A 17,800-nucleotide genomic window follows, 5' to 3' on the forward strand; every position below is an offset into this window, starting at 1 on the left:
TTAGGATCTGGCAGGTATGTGCCCTTCGGTGTAATGCTTTGTGCCATGGAACTTCTGTTTTGAGTGCCAGCCTCACCAGTGGGGCAGCTGTCTTCTGCAGGGACAGGAGGAGAAGTTAGAAACTTTCTGGCCTGTGGGCTTATGAAAATTTTGTTTCAAGCAATACGTTGAAATTTGTGGCCCTTGGCCCTGGCTGGGCAGCTGGCTGCTGTGAGCTGTGCTTGCCCTTGCCCCTGAGTGGAGCACGTGGCCATCCCCACTGCTTCTGGTCTTTTTGAAGCCAACTCTGCTGCCATGTTCTGTCTGCCAGACCAGCTGTGGCAAGGGTGTTCCCAAGCAGCACATCTGACACAGACACCTCCAGATCCAGGCTTTCCAGAGAGCAAGGAAGGTCCTGGCCAGCTGGGTGATGGAGAGAAGGGACTGCCCTACCTGGTGTGGGAGGATGCTGTGGAGGGGCCGGCACTCAGCCCTTGGCTTATCTGACTGTCGAGTTCTGACGCTTTCGTTTGTTCGTGTTGAAACACACTATTTATAAACTTGCTTTTCCTGGCGAAACTCCCAGCCTTGTGGGGGAACCGTGTGAATCCCTCCAGCCTGCGCTGTGCTGCAGGATGGCTGCCTGGGTGCCAACCCTGGAACTTCATCCGGGGGCTCTTTGCCGACCCTCTTGTCCGCCCCGGCCGTGGGCAGCTGCCTGCTGGTACCGGCAGAAGACGAGTAGGTGAGACCACCACCTCATGCCCCCTGTGCTGGGGAGCTGGTGGAGGAGAGCAGAACCAGTTCCCCATTCCCATCTTCTGTGTCTCTCCCTGGAGCTGTGCCGGCTGTTTTGCTGCGGGGGGTGTCGGGCACTGCTGCCAGCCCTGCGGATGCGCGGGCGGGCACGGAGGGGGCTGGCGGGGGTGGGAGCATCAGGTTGGCTGCGGGAGTGCTCGGCGACGCCGGGCTGACGCTGCCTTTCCTGGGGAAAGGTCCTGGCAGCGCATCTGTCGCGTGAGGGATGGAATTGTTAAGAGCTAAAAAGGGAACCACGGGTTGTTCTGGGAGCACCTGGCAGCGTTTAATGGGAGCGGCCGAATTTGAGTTAAAATAACTGGAATCCTACGGAAACACAGCACCCACGGCCGTGTGCAGAGGGAGGGGATGCATTTTGATCTCTGCCCCAGTCCCAGCAGCACGTGAGTCAGGGTGTGTGCTTGTGTCTGTCCAGATGTCCTGCAGCAGAGGACGGCCTCCCTGCCTATCTGGCACTGACTGTGGGGACACAGGCAGGGGGACAATGGAGTTGCCTTGCCGGGTGGAGCAGGGGGCAGTGGGCTGCACCGTGGGGATGCCCTGCCTTTCTCCAGTGTGAAGTCAAGGCATGGAGGACTTTGGAGGCTGTTTGCACCCATGCCAGGAGCATCCCTGCAACTTCTCCTGCATCGCTGCTGCTTCTCCCTCGGGCTGGACTGCCTGCACCCCTGGGGCTGTGCTGGCACTTCCCAGGGTGGAGGGATGGGGAGGGAAGGGGGAAACTTTAGTGGAAACAGGTGACCTGTGCCCGCTTGGTGGTGGGAATGGGGGTTACCATGGAGACAGCTTCTCCAAATAGCATCCTTCATCCCACCCCCAGAGCCCAGCTCCCTTAAGCAACCCGAGACAGCGAGACAGAGATTTGTTTTATTTATTTATTTCATGCTGTGCCTGCTTTGAGAAGGGCGCTGCTAATGAGAGCCGGGGGTCAGGCCTGCCGAGTGCGGGTCCCTCCGCTGTCCTTCCATCCCAGCAGCCACAGGGAGAAAGGGGGTGGGATGGCAAAAGCCAGGAGGCACGAAAGGGGACTCAGTGGCAGAGATGAAACACTGGCTCCTGTTAAGAGAGAGGGAATTAGCTGAAGTGGAGGGAGGATGACATGGCTGCCTAGTCATAGAAAGGAGGTGTGAGAGAGCAGGCGATGGAGAAGGAACTGGAGGAGGCAGGGAGAGGGGTGGAATGTGAGGAGTGAGGGTGGAGAAACCTTTGGAGATGCTGAAAAATAGGGAAGAGGAACGAGAGGAGAAGGGGACTGGAGGGGAGATGTGTGGGGCAAAGGAGCTGAGGGTTTGGGGTCCAGCTGAGGGAACAGGACAGTGATAGGTGGTAGGAAGTCTGGGGCCAGAGCTGGAGGAAGCCCCACCACAGCTGGCTCTCCAACGGCATTCCCACGGCATCCCCTGAGGTTAACTTGGGGACATCTAGTCCCAAAGGCTGGTGGACAAGGAGGAGGAATGTGGCTCTCTCTGAACTCACTGGTGCTGAGCGGAAGTTACTGGGAATGCTTGTGTTTCCTGAGCAGTGAGGGTGCAGTGGTGCCGGCTTTCAGCAGGCTGGGCTTTGTGTTTCCCAGTCTGCTGCTGCTTCAGAGGGATAGGAAAAATTAAAAATAAAATTTATAACAATAATTAAAAACAAGACATAGGATGACAGAGTCTCCTTTCATTAGGGATGGAGGGGAGATGAGCTGGCATGGAGCAGGATGTACTGTCCATCCTTGCCCCCCCCCACCCTCTCCCCTAGCTCTTGTGGGGCTCCGGAGCTGGCATTTCCATATGCAGGCACAGCTGTCAGGATCTGTGGGGAAATGGCTGTAGCCATCCCTGGCAGGTAAGAGGACATCCTTCCCTTGAGATGGCACGTTGGCAGCAACTTGCTGGCTAGAATCGCCTTTGGAGAGGCCCAGGAGAGCCCGCTGGCTTGTTACTCTGAGTGTGGGTTATTTAAGGCACAGACATATTTAGTGTCCTTTGAAAGAATTTCTTCCGTAATAACTCCTGCTGATGCCTCTCCCTGTCTCCAAGTAGGTATGCCCTGCTTTCCTGGGGGGTTACACTCCTGCACCTTGACACAGCTGCCTGTCAGACCTGGCAGTGTCGACTCCTGAGCAAGGAAGAGCTCCAGCAAAGCTCTTCCCTGGTGGGAACCCTTTCTGACAGCTCTGGAAGCTGTCCTGCCATTTCAAGGAGTCCTGTAGCCTCCTGCCATTTCAAAGAGTGTTTATTCTGGTTTGGGTATAATGAGCTCTCCGTGGTGGGCTGTGTGTACCTCCATCTCTCTGCTCCGTGCTGGCATCCAGCAGGCACTGCCAGGCAGGTGGGCTTGGACCTCCCAGCCCCTGGATTCCTGTGGCAGCCAGAGAGGTGGCTAAGGCAGGGCTGAGGTGTCTCCTGCTGCAGCCCTACAAGAGCCTGGCTCAAGCTGGCCTCTTTCTGTGGGTTTTAGAGTCAGTTTTGTGCTTTCTTCAGCCAAGGAGGATGTGGAGGTGGAGGGGTGCCAGTATCATCCTGACTGCTTTGCACCCTCCTAAGAAGCAGAGCACCATCTGACTGGCCTTAGGCTCTGCCTAACTTGGAAAACTGTAGTTTAACCTCTTTAGATGGTCTTGTAAGGGTATACTCCAACTTCAGCAAAACTTCAGCTTTTTTTCTTCCCCTGGGCTCTGTATTCACACCTTCCACACTTCTATGGGTTGTGAATCGCTCTTTTGCAGTGCACATCTCGGGCAGCAGTGGCTGGTACGGGCTCTGTGATGCCAGGGAGGATTTGGGAGGCTCTCAGGTTGGCTCCTGCCTGACACAGGCTGCCATGTTCCTCCACACCTTGGCTCCCTGCAGAGGGAACAGGGTGCTCCACAAGGTACTAGAGAGACATGGCTTGCTCCTGTTCACAGCCAGGGAAACGTGTTATTCCTTTGACCAGTAGCTTGGAGCAAGCTTTGTTCCACTTGTCAGCTACGGCAGTTTAGGATGCAGTCACCTCTCGCCTCTCTCTTTGCTGAACTAAATATACAGAGCTTGTAAAGTCCTCCACTGCCATATTTTCCAATGTTTTCCATATTTTCTGCTCTTAATTCCTGGGTTCTTTTTTGGACATTTTTTTTGTACCTGCTTTCAGCTTATAAAGTTCTCTGACTTGTCAGCAGCACAAATGGATCCTTTATTTTAGCTTTGGTCTTATTGCTGTGACACACAGATCTCTGGTGGAGATCTTGTCCCCTGCCAAAGCCCCCGCTAGTCATGGATTTGTTCTGAGCCAACTAATAGCATCTTCAAGTGCATGCCTCTGTCCTTTGATGGAGTTGTAGTTTCTCAATTAAAAATGGGAAATGATGCCAAGTCCTGCATCTTCTCGGAGCCTGATTGAGTGGCATGGGTGCTGATTTGTTTATCGGTCAAGCCTGCCTTCCCCACAAAAATAAATCATGTTTGCCAACAGGATCTGACAGCTGTAAACGTGTGTTGGTTGGCATTAATTATGCTGGTCTCCTGTGCTTCCTAGTGATCTGGTCCAGTTGCAGCCATCCATTTATTTTGCCTTGGCTCAGTCTTTTCCTGACCAGCCTGTGCTTGCCAGAGTCAGCTATTTACCCACTGAATGTTGGCAGGTACAGGCTGCTGTCTCTCATGGGACTTTCCAGCATCTCCAGCTGGCCAGAAATCACCCTTTGACATGTGGACAGCTTGTTAGTGGGGAGTTCAGCATGTTGAAATGTGTGTTATCTGGGCCTGTGAGCTGTGTTTTATATCTTCCCATGGAAGAGCAAACATTTCACTGGCATCCTCTGCCCATGTCGTCTGGCTTTGTCCTAAATTCGGTACAGAAATACTCCATGAACACTCCTCCCTTCTCTCTGGTGCTGCTGTGGTTTCCCCTGCTGACATGTCTGGGATCTGTGCCATCCTTGAGACTCTCCTCCTCTACCCAGTGCCCCAAACAGCTCTGTAACGTGGATGCCTTTCTGTCTGTGGGGGACTGGGAGCCTGCCCATGGTCCATAGTCCAACTGAGCCTTGGTGCCCAGTGCCCTTGTAATATGGCTGCACCTCGTCTTTCCCTTCCTGCTTCCCTGACCACACTGCTGAGGCTGCTGGCTTTGCTCAAATGTGTGGAAAATCCTTTTCTCCCAGCTGTTACAAATGAAGGTCTGTGGAGCTGCGTTCCCATTCCAGGTTTGTGTTTTAAGGGCGAAACAGTGAAGCAATCTTTTTGCTTGGCTGTGTCAGGAGGCTGGGGTTGGGGGGTTGGGAGCTGGTAAAACATTTGCAAACAGGGCTCAATTATTTGGATGTTTTTCCACTTAAATTCTTTCTCCTGGATGATTTAGTTTATTTATTTTGGGCTCTGTGCATGAAGCATTTTTAAATGTCAGCTTGTCGTATGAGAGCAGTCCAGACTGCAGTCTGCACGTGCGTGAGAGCTGATCACAGTGGTAGCTTCAGATGATCAATTCCTGCCTGAATTTTCCTCCAGAGGTCTAGGAAGCACTACAGATGCCCAGCCCTCTCTGCTGGTGCTGTTCTTCAGTCACAGCTTCATTTGTCCTCATGAACTCCTTTGGTCTCCTGCAAGCTCTGGGGACTGTGGGCTGAAGACCACTGCCCAAGGTGGAGCCCTTACTGAGCCAAGGCCACTCAGAGTCTCATACCTGTCTATCCAGGCAGGAGGAGGAGCAGGGTATCTTTATCCAGAACTTAGAACCACCAGCTTGGGACTATGCTGCCCTCAATGCCTCATCATGTGGACTGGAAGGACTCATCTGGATGACCTTCTCCCTCCTTGTATCAATGGATCACACTGCAGAATACACCTGTGGCTTTCTGGGAGATGGAGCTCTCCATCCGCCTCGTGCCCTTTTCCCATGCTCCAAAATGACTGTGGGGATTGGTTTGCTGAAAGAGGATGCTGGGGGGAACAGGTGGTGCCTCAGCTGCCTGGTTGAGTGGGTTGACCATCAGTTTAAGCCCATGTGCACTTGGAAATAGGTTTGTAGAGTTCCCAGGAAGACAGGAGGTTACATGATGCTGCTGGTAAGTGATCCTTGCACACCAAATAATAACGGGGGAAAGAAGTCCTAGAGAGTCATAGAGGATTTGACGTGTCTAACTCATATTGATGGCAGGGACGAGACCAGAGCTGACAGTGTGACAGGCTGCTGGGCCCTGGGCTGGCAGGCATTTGGACTAAGGATACAGACTCCAGGAAAAGTGTTTTTGGAGCCCTTGAATGGGTTTCAAGCCAGGCTATAGGTCTGGTCGCACGTGGCTCGTGCACTGCACATGGACCATTCCTGATTGCCCACCAGCCTGGCTGGTGTTGAGGATGAGCACTGGAGTGACTGGATGGAGAACACCTTTGGTATGTGCTCTCTGCCAGGAGCCACTGAAGCTCTGGATCTTGGGCTGAGTGGGAGGAGCAGGCGAGGGGTGGGCACCGTGATGCTCCAGCTCGAGCCTGTCCGAAAGGTGACATGCAGCAACAGGAAGAGGAGAGGGACCCTGAGGTGTCTGTGCCTTTGCGGGCACGTTCATCTCTCGCTGACCTGCACTGACAGCTGGTTTTCAGTGGGCCCTCTCTCCAGCAAGGCTGCTCGCTCCTGGTTGGCAACCCCCAGCTGCATGTCACATCACATCAGTTTGCGCGTTCGCAGCGACTTTTATTTATTAAATATTTTTAGCGACGAAACCATCCAAGGATGTTTCAGTCCTGTGACCTCGCCTTCAGCATGGAGCGGGCAGGGGAGGGCAGGATGCCCACGAGGTTGAACTGGGAGCTGAGCCAGGTGGGGAAGGGAGTTTTGGTGGGCAATGTCGTTTAGTGCCGCAGGGACCTTTGGGCCGTGCTCGGAGTCGGCTCGTGCAGCGGAGCAGGTCCGTTTAACCTGAGTCTGCAGGGGAACGTGCTCCTCCTGCGCGGCTAATGGAACATATGGGGATCCGGGGCTCTGCGTCACGTCTCCTGCCACTCGCAGCAGGCATCCCCTGTTCCCCATTTCCCCATAGGAATCTGGCAGCCCCAGGCCACTACTCATCTGCTGTCAGCTTCTCCCTGGTCCTTGCAGGTGGGCGGTGAATTAACACTGACCGTGCTTCATATTCAGCGCTGGCATGGCCGAGCTGTGCCAGGCACACCAGTGAGTGCCAGCCGATGTGTGCTGGTTTCCCAACCTCTGCCAGTGCCATTCCTGCTTCTCCGCTGCCTTGTGCCTGCAAGCACCTTTCTTCTTGCAAGCACAAGTGTGCAGCGTCTGTTTCGGCTCTGCTGTTCTGCTGCACGGGGGGCAGGTGTAAAACTGCAGCTCTGACAGCATCACTGCTTTGACCAGAAAAGGTTTTCTGACCAGCTTTAAGTTTTGGTAGTTACAAAGGCTCCTTTCCTGCCTCTGCAGCTAGTGTCATGTGAAATCACCCATTTTTTTCCCTAGATTTTTGTTGACTGCATGCAAGAGTCTGTTCCAGCAGCAGGCAGGGGAGTCCTGATCCCGGGGAAGCAGCTGGTGTGTGATGCAGGCTCCTGGCCACTGTGGCCTCCCCAGTTCCAATTACTCACAAAATGGGAACAGACTGGGTTGTAAGATACCTGGAAAAAGAGTCTGGTCCAACCTCTCATGGGAAAGGGAGCATGGAGGAGCTTGTCTAGCATCCAGTTGCATCTTGAAAGCCTCTAGTGATGAGGACACCACCACAACCCTGGGGAGGTCATTCCAGCTGACAGCTCAGCCCCAGGTCTCTGCCACCCTGGATGGTTTCCTGTGATGCCCAGCAGTTCAGTCCTATTACCATCCTGGCTCCTTTTCCAGGAGCATTTCCAAAGGCAGCTCCTGGAAGAAGAACAAATTTCAAGCACCTGCCTTCCCATGCATGCCAAACTGTGTGGGCATCTCTGATGACCTGACAGCCAAAAGCCTGGCCCAGTGCTGGCTGTCATTTAGTGGTCCTGCTGGGGGGCATTTTCATCCCAGGAGATAGCAGGAAGCCACCTCACTCTCCCAGCTGCTGCTTTGGAAAGCTGGGAGAGCAGCCTCACAATGACTTACCCAACCTTGCAAAATTATCACAGAGGTGAATCTGCTCAGAGACAAAGATGTTCTCTCCTCTCTCCTTTGCAGTGAGGATTAATGATCATGGAGGAAGCCATGGATATTTCATCCAGCTGTCCAAGGGAGAGAAAGAACTGAAATGGTTTGCCTTGGGCAAGGAGGGACAGTAAAATACTACAGTGCTTTTCTGTCAGATCTCTTTATCGACTCAATCTGCACGTATGCTTTCCCCAGATGTATTTATAGAGAATCCCAGAGGATACAGTCAGCTCAAAAGGTTTTCTTTGTCAGGCATTAGAGATGTGTCTTGCTCTTTCCAGCAGCAACAGTGTCCCAAACCTTGGGGTCTTCCCTTCTTGACAGCTAGTCAATTAATTCAAGGATGAGATTGATCTGCCTCACTGCAATTATTTTAGCTGCTTTCTAATGAGTTTTGTCTGGACAGGTTCTTCCCCATAGCCCTCTGAGCCAGACCTTGCCAGCTGTGCCAGGCTTGAGAAGCCGCAGAATGAACCGGATGAAATGTGAATCACCTTCTTAGAAATATTGCTCTTTTCCAACAAACGCTGTTGGCCCAGTTTCCCTGGCTGTGAAGCTCCCACTTTGAAACCTGTGGAGCAGGCAGATAATACATTTGAAAGCAGTGGCATTTTTACCTCTAGAAAAGGGACCATTGTGCTATGACTAACTTGCACTTTTTCCTTTCTAGTTAAGTATAAAAGGATAGGAAAGGCCCCGCTTCAGGGAGCTCAGGAGAATGAAAACATTTCTCTTCTGCACAGAGTCAAAATATGGATGGATGAGTTGCGGGGTTGGGTAGTGATTGGATCACAGGGATGAAAGAAAAAAATCGGTTCTTGCTCCTTCTCCTGCTGGGAGCTTATGTGCCATAGGCAAGGCACAGGCTCTGGGGCTGCACCGGCAGCTGGAGCACCAGAGGGGCAGCCGAGCCCAGCTGTTTGCTCCAAAGCAGAGGGTCACACTGGAAGTCCCTCGGGGGTCTCTTTTTGACAGGGAGATAAATATACACACACAGAACCCCCTGTCATCTCTGCCTGCCTGCAGCAGCTGCTGCCCTGTGGGTGCTGTTTGAGTTGATGCCACTGCATGCTGGTGGCCCTGGGCAGAGGCAGCAGGCTGGAGGTGTCCAGAGCTGCCAGTCCTTAAGAGTGTGGCAGGTGTGGAGGTGCTCACATCCTGGGGAGGCTTTCATGGGCTCAGTGTGTGCTTTTCCACTGTTTGTGCTGTTGCATGGTAGTTGTCTCTCTGCCTGGACCCATAGGGACTCACAGCTTTTGAGGAGTGGGTGCAGGGTACAGAGAGGTGCAACGGTTCAGTGCACACCTACATACAAGCAGTACCTCCCATCCTGCTTTGAGGAGCAAATACCCAGTGCTGAAGTCAGGTTGTCCCAACAGGCTGTGGAAAATCATGCTGCCAAATCCTGCAGCTTGCAGCCTGGTCCTCCTTGAAAGAGGAAGGTTGAGCTGTGCTTAATTATTGGCTTGCAGATTTCTGGAGAGTGGCTGTAAACCCTCAGCTCCAGGACTCCTTTTGTGCCTTTTCTTTTCCAGTATGTGGCAGCTTATTCCAGCCTGTGCTTCAGCCAAACCAGAGGAAATCAGAGCCTTTAATAGAAATGTTGCCAGTTTGTAACTCCACCACCCATGCCTGGGGCTGGCAGGCATTGCTTTGTGGCCAGTGTGCTGGGTGGGTAATCATCTGGCCCCAGATGTGTTGGGCATCTGACTTTGCCTGACTATGTAGGAGTGAGGAAAGCCTTTCATTCCCCTGCTGTCAGACCACAGTGGGCAGAGGGGGCTGAGCTCCCTGGAGCCTGGCTGAGCCATGAGTCAGTGCTTGTCCTCTGTCACCCTTGAGCTGACTTCTCTCAGGATCTGGTGCGGTGCCTCGTGATGGGAAGACACCGAAGGTACCCATAACCCCCAAGAGCAGATCAGCACCTGATGGACCAGTGCCTCCAACTGTGCCAAGGCACCATCCTGTTTCTTTGTCCCCAGCCCACCTGATGTTTGCCTTTCCTGGGCTCCTCGATGCTGCGATGAGTGTGAGGAGGTGGAGGCTCGTGCCTGGCTTGAGCATGGGCTCATGTTTTCTGCTGGGATTGCTGGAGATCAGCTCTCCCTTAGTAGGGTGCCTCTGCTGTGCCAGGGCTGGTAGAAGGGCTGGGGCTGTAGTCCAAAAAAGGATGTGCCTCCAGCACAGAGGAGAGGAACAAACTTGCCTAAGAAGGGAGATGCCAAGGGGGAGTCACCTCTCCTGGGTACCAGAGACGAACTGGAAAGAGGTTTCTGTGCTGACTTGGAGCAGAGCCCCGATACAGCTTTTGGGACAGGATCTTCCTCCTCTGGCACTGGGATGGCAAAAGAGAGACACTGGGGCCACAAAATGGAGTCACTGGTGGGGCTGGGGGTGTGCTTGTCTTCCAGGCCACTGACATCTGGGTTTTGCACATGTACATTTTGCATGGCTGCGTTCCTCCTAAAGCTCAGCGAGGCTCTGCTGATCTGAGGCTGAGCTCTAAATTAAATGACACCGAACAGGGCAGCTTTACATTTCAAAGGCTCGGAGCGGAAGGATGCCTGGGACTTTCTGGTGCTATGGAGTAATTGGGGTGATTTTTTTTTGGCGGCTTGCACGATGACCGCTGGGTGCTCGCTCCGCAGACGGATGGTTTTACCTCTTCATCTTCTGCTAATGCGAGGAATTATAACAGCACTGCGGGGATGAAGGGGGGTGACAGAACACAGTGCAGTGGGGAGAGCAAGTTAGTAACTGCTCTGCGTTCCTGACTCTGACTGCTTATGACAGGGATAACTTGTGGATGGACACACGTTTGCATCACAGGACCCCTGAAAACTTCTGCTTCTCTTCTCCCCTTCCACATAGCACCAATCAGAAGATCTCCTGGTATATTTAAAGCTGCTACAGTGTCTATTTCCCTTACCTGCACAGCTCTGCAGGATGGATCCTAAGGCAAAAGTGCTGCTTGAAGGTCAAAGACAGAACTCTAAGGCAGCTGGGAGAGTGGTTGGTCTGGGAGTCCCAGTCCCAGCACTGCACTGGGGGCTGTTGCCTTTCAGATTAAACCCAAAGGGATGTCCTGGCCCTGTGGGAATGAAGAGGATTGGTTGGTCACAGAACTGCCCTGTCTGCAGCTGCCTGCTGGCTTCATGCATTTGCTGATGGGCTCTGTTCCCACCCCATGTGGTTATAAGGCATCCTGGGAAGGCTGGAAGGAGGAAAACCACGGCTTTGTTCCCGCTGTGGATACCTGCATTTTCACCCTGGCACTGGATGGCCAGTTACTCTCATCTACTCCTCTGGGCTTTATTTCTACCGGGAGCTGATGGCAGCTCCTTGACATGCAGGAAGGTAGATATCTATCATCTGCTGTGGCCAGCTGCTCTGCTTTTCACGCTGTGCACATTCACAGCTTGGGGTAACGTCTGCCCAGCGATACAGTAACCAGAGCGTGAGTTGGCAAAAGCTTATCAAGAGGTCAGTGTCGGAGAAACACTTGCTCCGGTACTTTTTTGAGGTTCAGGAGAGGAACAAAGAGGAAGCGGCTGCTGTGGCTGCAGGAGCTGCCTGATGCTGTGGGCTCACACTGGAGGAGCCATCGGCTCCTCCCTGTTTGTGCATCTTCCTCCTCCTCTCTCACATGCACCTGTAGCTGCCATGTTCACCTCTCCCTCCCTTGCTCAATTCTTGCCACCCCAAGAAGCCCTTGGCTGCATCTCCCACCAGTTCCCCTGCAAAGCTCTGTCTCCTGGTGGGAGCTACTTTGGGACCCATAGCATTGGCTCAGCTCTGGCCTTGTGCTGTTCCATGGGGCTCAGGACCAGTGTCCAAATCCCTCCCTTCTTGCTATCCAAGAACCAGCACCCTTCCTTGGACAGGGCTGCAGTGGGCAGTGTACTTTTCCTGCCCATGACAAGCCACATCTGCTTGGGGAAGGGCAGATGGGGACAGAGGTGCAGATATGCTTCCCCAAAGCCCTCCCCATGCTCCAGGTACCTGGAGCTTGAGGAAGGACATCACAGCACTGGGAAGAGGAAGGATGTCCTGCAGGTCTCAGAGGGCACTAGTGAGGATCTGGGCCAGCTCTGGAGGCTGGTGTTCTGCCGTCAGTGATGTTACACAGGGCTGTGTATGGTTTGGGGTGCCTGGGAGAGCAGAGCAGTGATGGAGGTGGGGAGTTGGCTCCCTAGCAGGGGAAGATCTGGAAAGCTGAGAAGATCTGGTGCATCCCTGGAGTGTTACCAGCTCGTTGCACCTTTGGGAGCATATGGGACCCAGAAAGCCACAGGCTTTTGGAAGGACAGTCAGGCTGGGCTCTGTCCTTGCCTAACTGCTTCGATTTCACCTCCTGATTGATCTGCGCAGTCAAACTGATGATCCAGTGCTGGCGGAGGAGCCGTCGCCAGACTGCAAAGGTCGCTGGAAGCAGCTGCTCCCCTCCCCTGCTGCCTCTGTTGCCGGCAGAAGAGCCTGGCTTTGGAGGCACTCAGTTTGTGTCCCTGCTGGCACAGCCATTGCCTCCCCGCACACCCAGCACACCGCGGCGGCGCGCTCAGCAGGCGCTCTCCTCTCCAGACCGAGGTAATGAGCCCCCTGGGACCCTGTGCTGGGGTCCCTGGTGGGCCGGGGTGGAGGAGGTGAGGGCTGCAGAGGACAGGCAGGTACCCAGCCTCGCCTCCCCATGTCAGCTCTGAGCAGCGCGGATGGAAAGGTCGGTCAGCACGTGCGGCCGCCGAAATGGCACATCCCGGCTCGAGGACACCTGGAGCTGTCCCGGGGTCCCTGATGAAGTTGCCTGGTGCCGCTCATTCACCTCCCTTACCCCCTCCTAGCCTCTCGTGCGTTCCCACCCCTCCCGCATTGCAGGCAGCCTGCCCGTCCCTGTGCCGTTCGCTTTCTGCCCGCCAACGCTGTTTGTTCGCGCTGGGGATTTCCTCGGGCGAATCCTCACCGCCGCTGGCGTGCGGTGGCTGGAGGCTCTGGGGGCTTCGTTAGCCGAGCTCACTGGAGGAATTGTCACCACGCTGGGGCTTGCCGGAGTTTCTGGCTCTTTGCCCTTTGCCCCGCAGGATTGCCGCCTTTTTGGGGAGAGGTGCAGGCTCTTGGACGTGGGGGTTTGTAGACAGCTTTCCTAGAAGCCTGTGGGGAAATGCCTCTTGTTCATTTATAAACATTCAGAAAGGAGCTTGTCCCGGGCTCTGGCTTGCTTTTAAAACATGGGGATGTCTGTCCCTGGAGCAAGGGAAGGAGGAGCAGGCAGAGCAGTGAACCGAGGGTGAGTGGTGGCCCGTGGTTGTGTGTTTTACAGCAGAGAGCCTGGGCAGGATCCCTGTCACTCAAGTCAAACCTGGATTTCCCTGAGCAGGAGCTCAAGCAATCTTTCTCCACTGTTGGCTGCACTTAGCTGATAGCTTGGAAGATCCTCCTGTCCTGAAAACTTGCTTTCTGACGTCAGATTTGCCAACGTGTTGTACTTGGGATGGATCATCTTGCCTATTCCTTCTCAGAAAACCAGGCTGAAAACTGCTTGATCTTCCTCTTTGGTGACTTTCCCTGCCTTCCAAATGAGGCCAATAAGCCTGACAGTAAGTCCCTGTGGGTGGGGAGGGAAGGACTGTTTTGTCTGGGAATCAGGCGGTTGCATCGTGGCTTTGCCCTGAGATGCTGGTGGCTTTATCTCTGCAAGTTCAGCGAGGTTAGGTTCTTCAGCTTCCCTTTTTGGCTTTCTCAGCTGTGAAGGGATGGTGTGAGGCTGAGCTTAGCTCATCGTGAAATGTATTCCATGTAGCCTGGGAACCGGGGGCGTTGCAGAAAGACAAGGTTGTTCAAGGAGGTAGGAAGGGACAGCAGGGTATTTATTCCACTGCGCCATTTTCTTCCTGGGGGTATTAATGTGACACATGTCCTGAGTTTGTCCTGGTGACAGACAGGCTGTGGAAGAGCAGCTGGAGATGCCTGCAATCCAAAGAGCAAGAGGAAAGGGTTGAGATTTGGAAGGGGCAGCCTGGTCCTTGGTTCGGGAGACTGAGAGCTCCCACATACTGTGGACACCAGGCAGTGCTGCTCCTGCTCCATCTCTGTTGCTTTGACTTTGCCACTCAAGGATTTCATCACAGGAGAGAAGGCTGGGAATGAAAAGCCCCCACCAGACATCCCTGTTGTGGAAGGGGAGGTACTCAAGCAAGTGGTGGCCCAGGAGAAAGCCATCCATGTGGGTTGTGAATGTCCACCTGGATGAGGAGAACTCCAAGTTAGCCGTGGAAGAAGGTCTCTCACCAGAAGAAACCACCTGCTGTTGGGTGTCTCTGGACAGGGTGGGGCAGATTACTCTAGGCTGGGGCTTACCCTCCCTGCAAGCAGCCTAACAAAGGCACGTTTCAAAGAAGCTCTTTTTACCTGCGTGGTGCCCCACACAGAGTGGGAGGCTGCAGTGCAGTGGGCTGCCTGGCCGAGGCAAGACAAACCGGAGAACATCTTGGATAATGATCCCTTTCCTGAAAGGCCCTGCCTTGACAGGAGTCAGAGAAATTGCCACAGCTGCTGCTCCTGGCAGCCTCGCCGAAGCAACAGAGCAGACAAAGCGATTTAGCATCACTCCAGTCACCCGTGATGGCAGAGATCATGGCATCAACCCCTTCAGCTTGGCGATTAATGCTGAAGAAGCATCCTCCGAGGGCTGGGAAGAGCGTTGGTCCCTGGAGATCTGCTCTCCGAAGCAGAGGCAGCCCTCTCCAGCTGTGGTCCTCCTCTCCCGCAGTCTCATCCACCTCCTTTTATGTGCAGCTGTTGACCCATGTGCTCCTACAGTGATGGAGTTCCTAGGAAATGGGACAGGAGCACAGGACCGGTTCCTCTGGCGAGGAGAGATTATGTGGATTTACACAGGTTTCTTGTTGTATAATGACTCAAATCCAGTATTTGAGCTTTCAGAGTGGTTAAAACCAAAGTCCCCTTCAGAGAGCTAGTGTATGGCTGTGATGGGGAGGGAGGAGGAGAAAATGGGATGTGATGGGGTCGGGTAGGAGGAAGAGTGTGAGAACATAAAGAGTGGAGCTCTGGGAAGCTGGTGAGAACCGTCAGCTCAGCTGGCTTCACTTACCCATGGTGGGTATAGGAGCAAGGCAGAACTCGGGGATGTGGAAAGCACTGAGTCTTTAGGAAAATATATCTTTTTTAATGCAAAAGTTTGCTTCACTTCTGAAACTCTCTGCTCCAGGACTAATTACTACCAAATAACCATAACACCAGGGGGGACCCAAGCCCCATGAATTGTGTGTATTTGCACCATCTGCTCCTTATTCTGCAGGTGACATTCCCATGGTTGGAGGCAGTAGGATACATCCCTGAAAGCACATGGACTAATGTACCTGAGCATGTCTGGGCTGACAGCTTTGTCCAGGGCTTGTCCTTCCTCCACACTGGGCACTCTGACTGCTCCTGGCTACTTTCTGAAAGGTTTTATCTCGTTGGGACTTGCTGCTCGTCTCATCTCTGAAGATGGGGGATGCTCCTGCATGTGCTACAGAATTTCTCTTACAGCTCAATTGGGTTCTGAAAGGGGAGGAGGTCCAGAGCATCTGCAGTGAGGCAGGGGCTGGAGATTTCTCCCTTTTGCTGGAGGGTGGGATGTAGTGTCCCACCATGCTAGGGAGGAAAAAAATGTTAATGACTCTGACAGCAGCTTCCAGCAGTGACCTGGGCGCCTGTGCCTTGTCCCTGTCAGCCTTCTCAGGGTGCTGGGACCTCACAAACCCACCAGCCCACCCAGGCTCATTCCTTTGCCTCTTAGTTTGGCTGTGCCGTTTTGCAGCTCCCGCCCCGGAGGAGCCATGGGAGCAGCTGGGTGATCCGGCCCCGGGAAGCGCAGGCGGGCGAGGTGTAAATTGCATGGCGGGCTGCCTTCGCTGAGGTGAAAATGAAAAACTCTCCCAGCTATCAAGCCCGGTGTTTCACAGCTCCCGTGGTCCAAATGCACTCCCACTCCCTCTCAGTGCTGGGGAGAGGATCTCGGGGGCTGATTTTCACCTGCCTGTCCCGAAGCCACAGTGCTGCTGTGTCGGCAGGGCAGGGTGTCCTGGCTGCAGGCAGGACACGGGCCTGCTGTGGGACGTGTGTTAGTGCTGAGGGCAGGGAGGGATGCTGATGGCGTGAGAGGTGCTAATTGCCAGGCGCTGTATCCTGCTACCTGGAGGATTTGTTATCCTTTGGCAAGACTTTGTTTTCTGCTGCTGTAGTGCTGGTTCTTCCTGCTGGCTGACGGAAACGGCCTTTTCTTGATTGCAATAATATCACCTTGTGTTTCTGAAACACCTTGCAGCCCAGAGGATTTGAAAGTAAAGTGCACGTGTGTGGGAGCAGCTTCACTACCTCTGAAATGTGCGTTTCTCCAGGCTGGGAAGCAGCAGCTGTTCTGCAGCCCTTGGCAGCCTGGTGTTGGCGGCTGTGGCGTGTGCTGGAGCTGGCTCTGAGTGCCATCCCACCAGGAGGCAGGGCCTGCCCGGCTCCACGTGCACCCAGCTTGGCCTGCAAGCTGAGGTGTTGGGGTTTCCTTGATGCTTGAGATATTAAAGTATGTCTGCTTGCCTCTCCCTCCAGCAACGTGTCCTCCCTTCTGCCCAAACCATCTCTTGGGCTGATGGCTCCTTCCCAGCCCCTGCCTGACTTCTGTCCCTTGGCGGGCAGTCCTGGGCACCCAAACTTCATCCCTGTCTCCCATGGTCAGGCTGTGGCTCAGCAGGGAGGATCAGAATCAGGACTGGGTTTGGAAGGGGCCTTCAAAGGTCATTCAGTCCAGCCCCCTGCTGTGGGTAGGGACATCTTTCACTAGACCAGGTTGCTCAAAATCCTATCCAGCCTGGCCTTGAACACTTCAGGGATGGGACATCCACAGGTTCTCTGGGCAACCACTTCCAGTGCCTCACCACCCTCATCACAAGGCATGTCTTCCTCACATCCAATCTAAACCTGCCCTTTTTCAGTTTAAAACCACTACCCCTTTTCCTGTCCCCAAAGGCCCTGGTAAAAAGTCTCTGTTTCATACAAGCCCCCTCTAGGTACTGGAAGGCTGCAGTGAGGTCTCCTTGGAGTCTTCTCCAGGCTAAACAACCCCAGCTCTCTCAGCCTGTCTCCATAGGTGCTCCAGCTCTTGGATGGTTTCTGTGGCTTCCTCTGGACCCACTCTGACGTGTCCACAACTGTCTCATGCTGGGGACCCCAGAGCTGGAGGCAGTATTCCGGGTTGGGTCTCACAAGAGTGGAGCAGAGGGGGAATATCCCCATCCCCTCCCTCAGACTGCTGTCCACGCTGCTTCAAATGAGGCCCAGGATGTGCTTGGCTTTCTGGACTGCCAATGCACGTTGAAACCAAGTTTGAAACCCGAGGAGGAAGGGATGCCTCTACTTTTTTTGCTTTCATCATCTCAAATGTGGGACCGAAGCGGTGTTTAGCCTCAAGCTGCTGTCTGGGCAAGGAGAAATGGAAACAGGGACATCCCTGGTCTGTGTACAGGACAGTGGGATGGCCCAGCAAGGAGTCTGTCCCCTGGCTGAACTGGGAGAGTGCTGAAGGGCGCTGGGTGCTGTGCAAAATGAATTGCAAAGCCTCCCTGGACTACCTAGCGCCCGTGTTCTAAGATAAGCAGGGATGACACACCAAACATGGAGCTTGTGAGGAAGCGAGGAGGATGTGGCACACAGCGCGCTCCCTCCAGTCCTCGCTGGTGGCTCAGTTTCAGCTTTTAATTTTAGCAACTGATTTGGGGCCGTTCAGCTCCAAGCAGTTTTATTGTTTCTTTAAAATCCCCGGGACTGAAGCATCTGACCCCATCACTGAGAGGATGGATACCTCCAGCTGGAAGGAAGATGTGGGGGAGTTATGTTGTCTGAGCAGGCAGGAGCTGCTGGTGTGTGAGGACAGAGC

The 17,800-nt window shown here is 54.0% G+C and overlaps 1 protein-coding gene across 2 annotated transcripts in view; it reads left to right on the forward strand.

The window, feature by feature from the left end:
- The window catches only part of TEX264 (testis expressed 264, ER-phagy receptor), a 39,208-nt gene that overhangs the window by 8,480 nt on the left and 12,928 nt on the right, over nucleotides 1–17,800 (forward strand). The window lies entirely within an intron of this gene.

Source organism: Pseudopipra pipra, chromosome 11 (genome assembly GCF_036250125.1).
Source record: "Pseudopipra pipra isolate bDixPip1 chromosome 11, bDixPip1.hap1, whole genome shotgun sequence".
NCBI classification, from domain to species: Eukaryota; Metazoa; Chordata; class Aves; order Passeriformes; family Pipridae; genus Pseudopipra; species Pseudopipra pipra.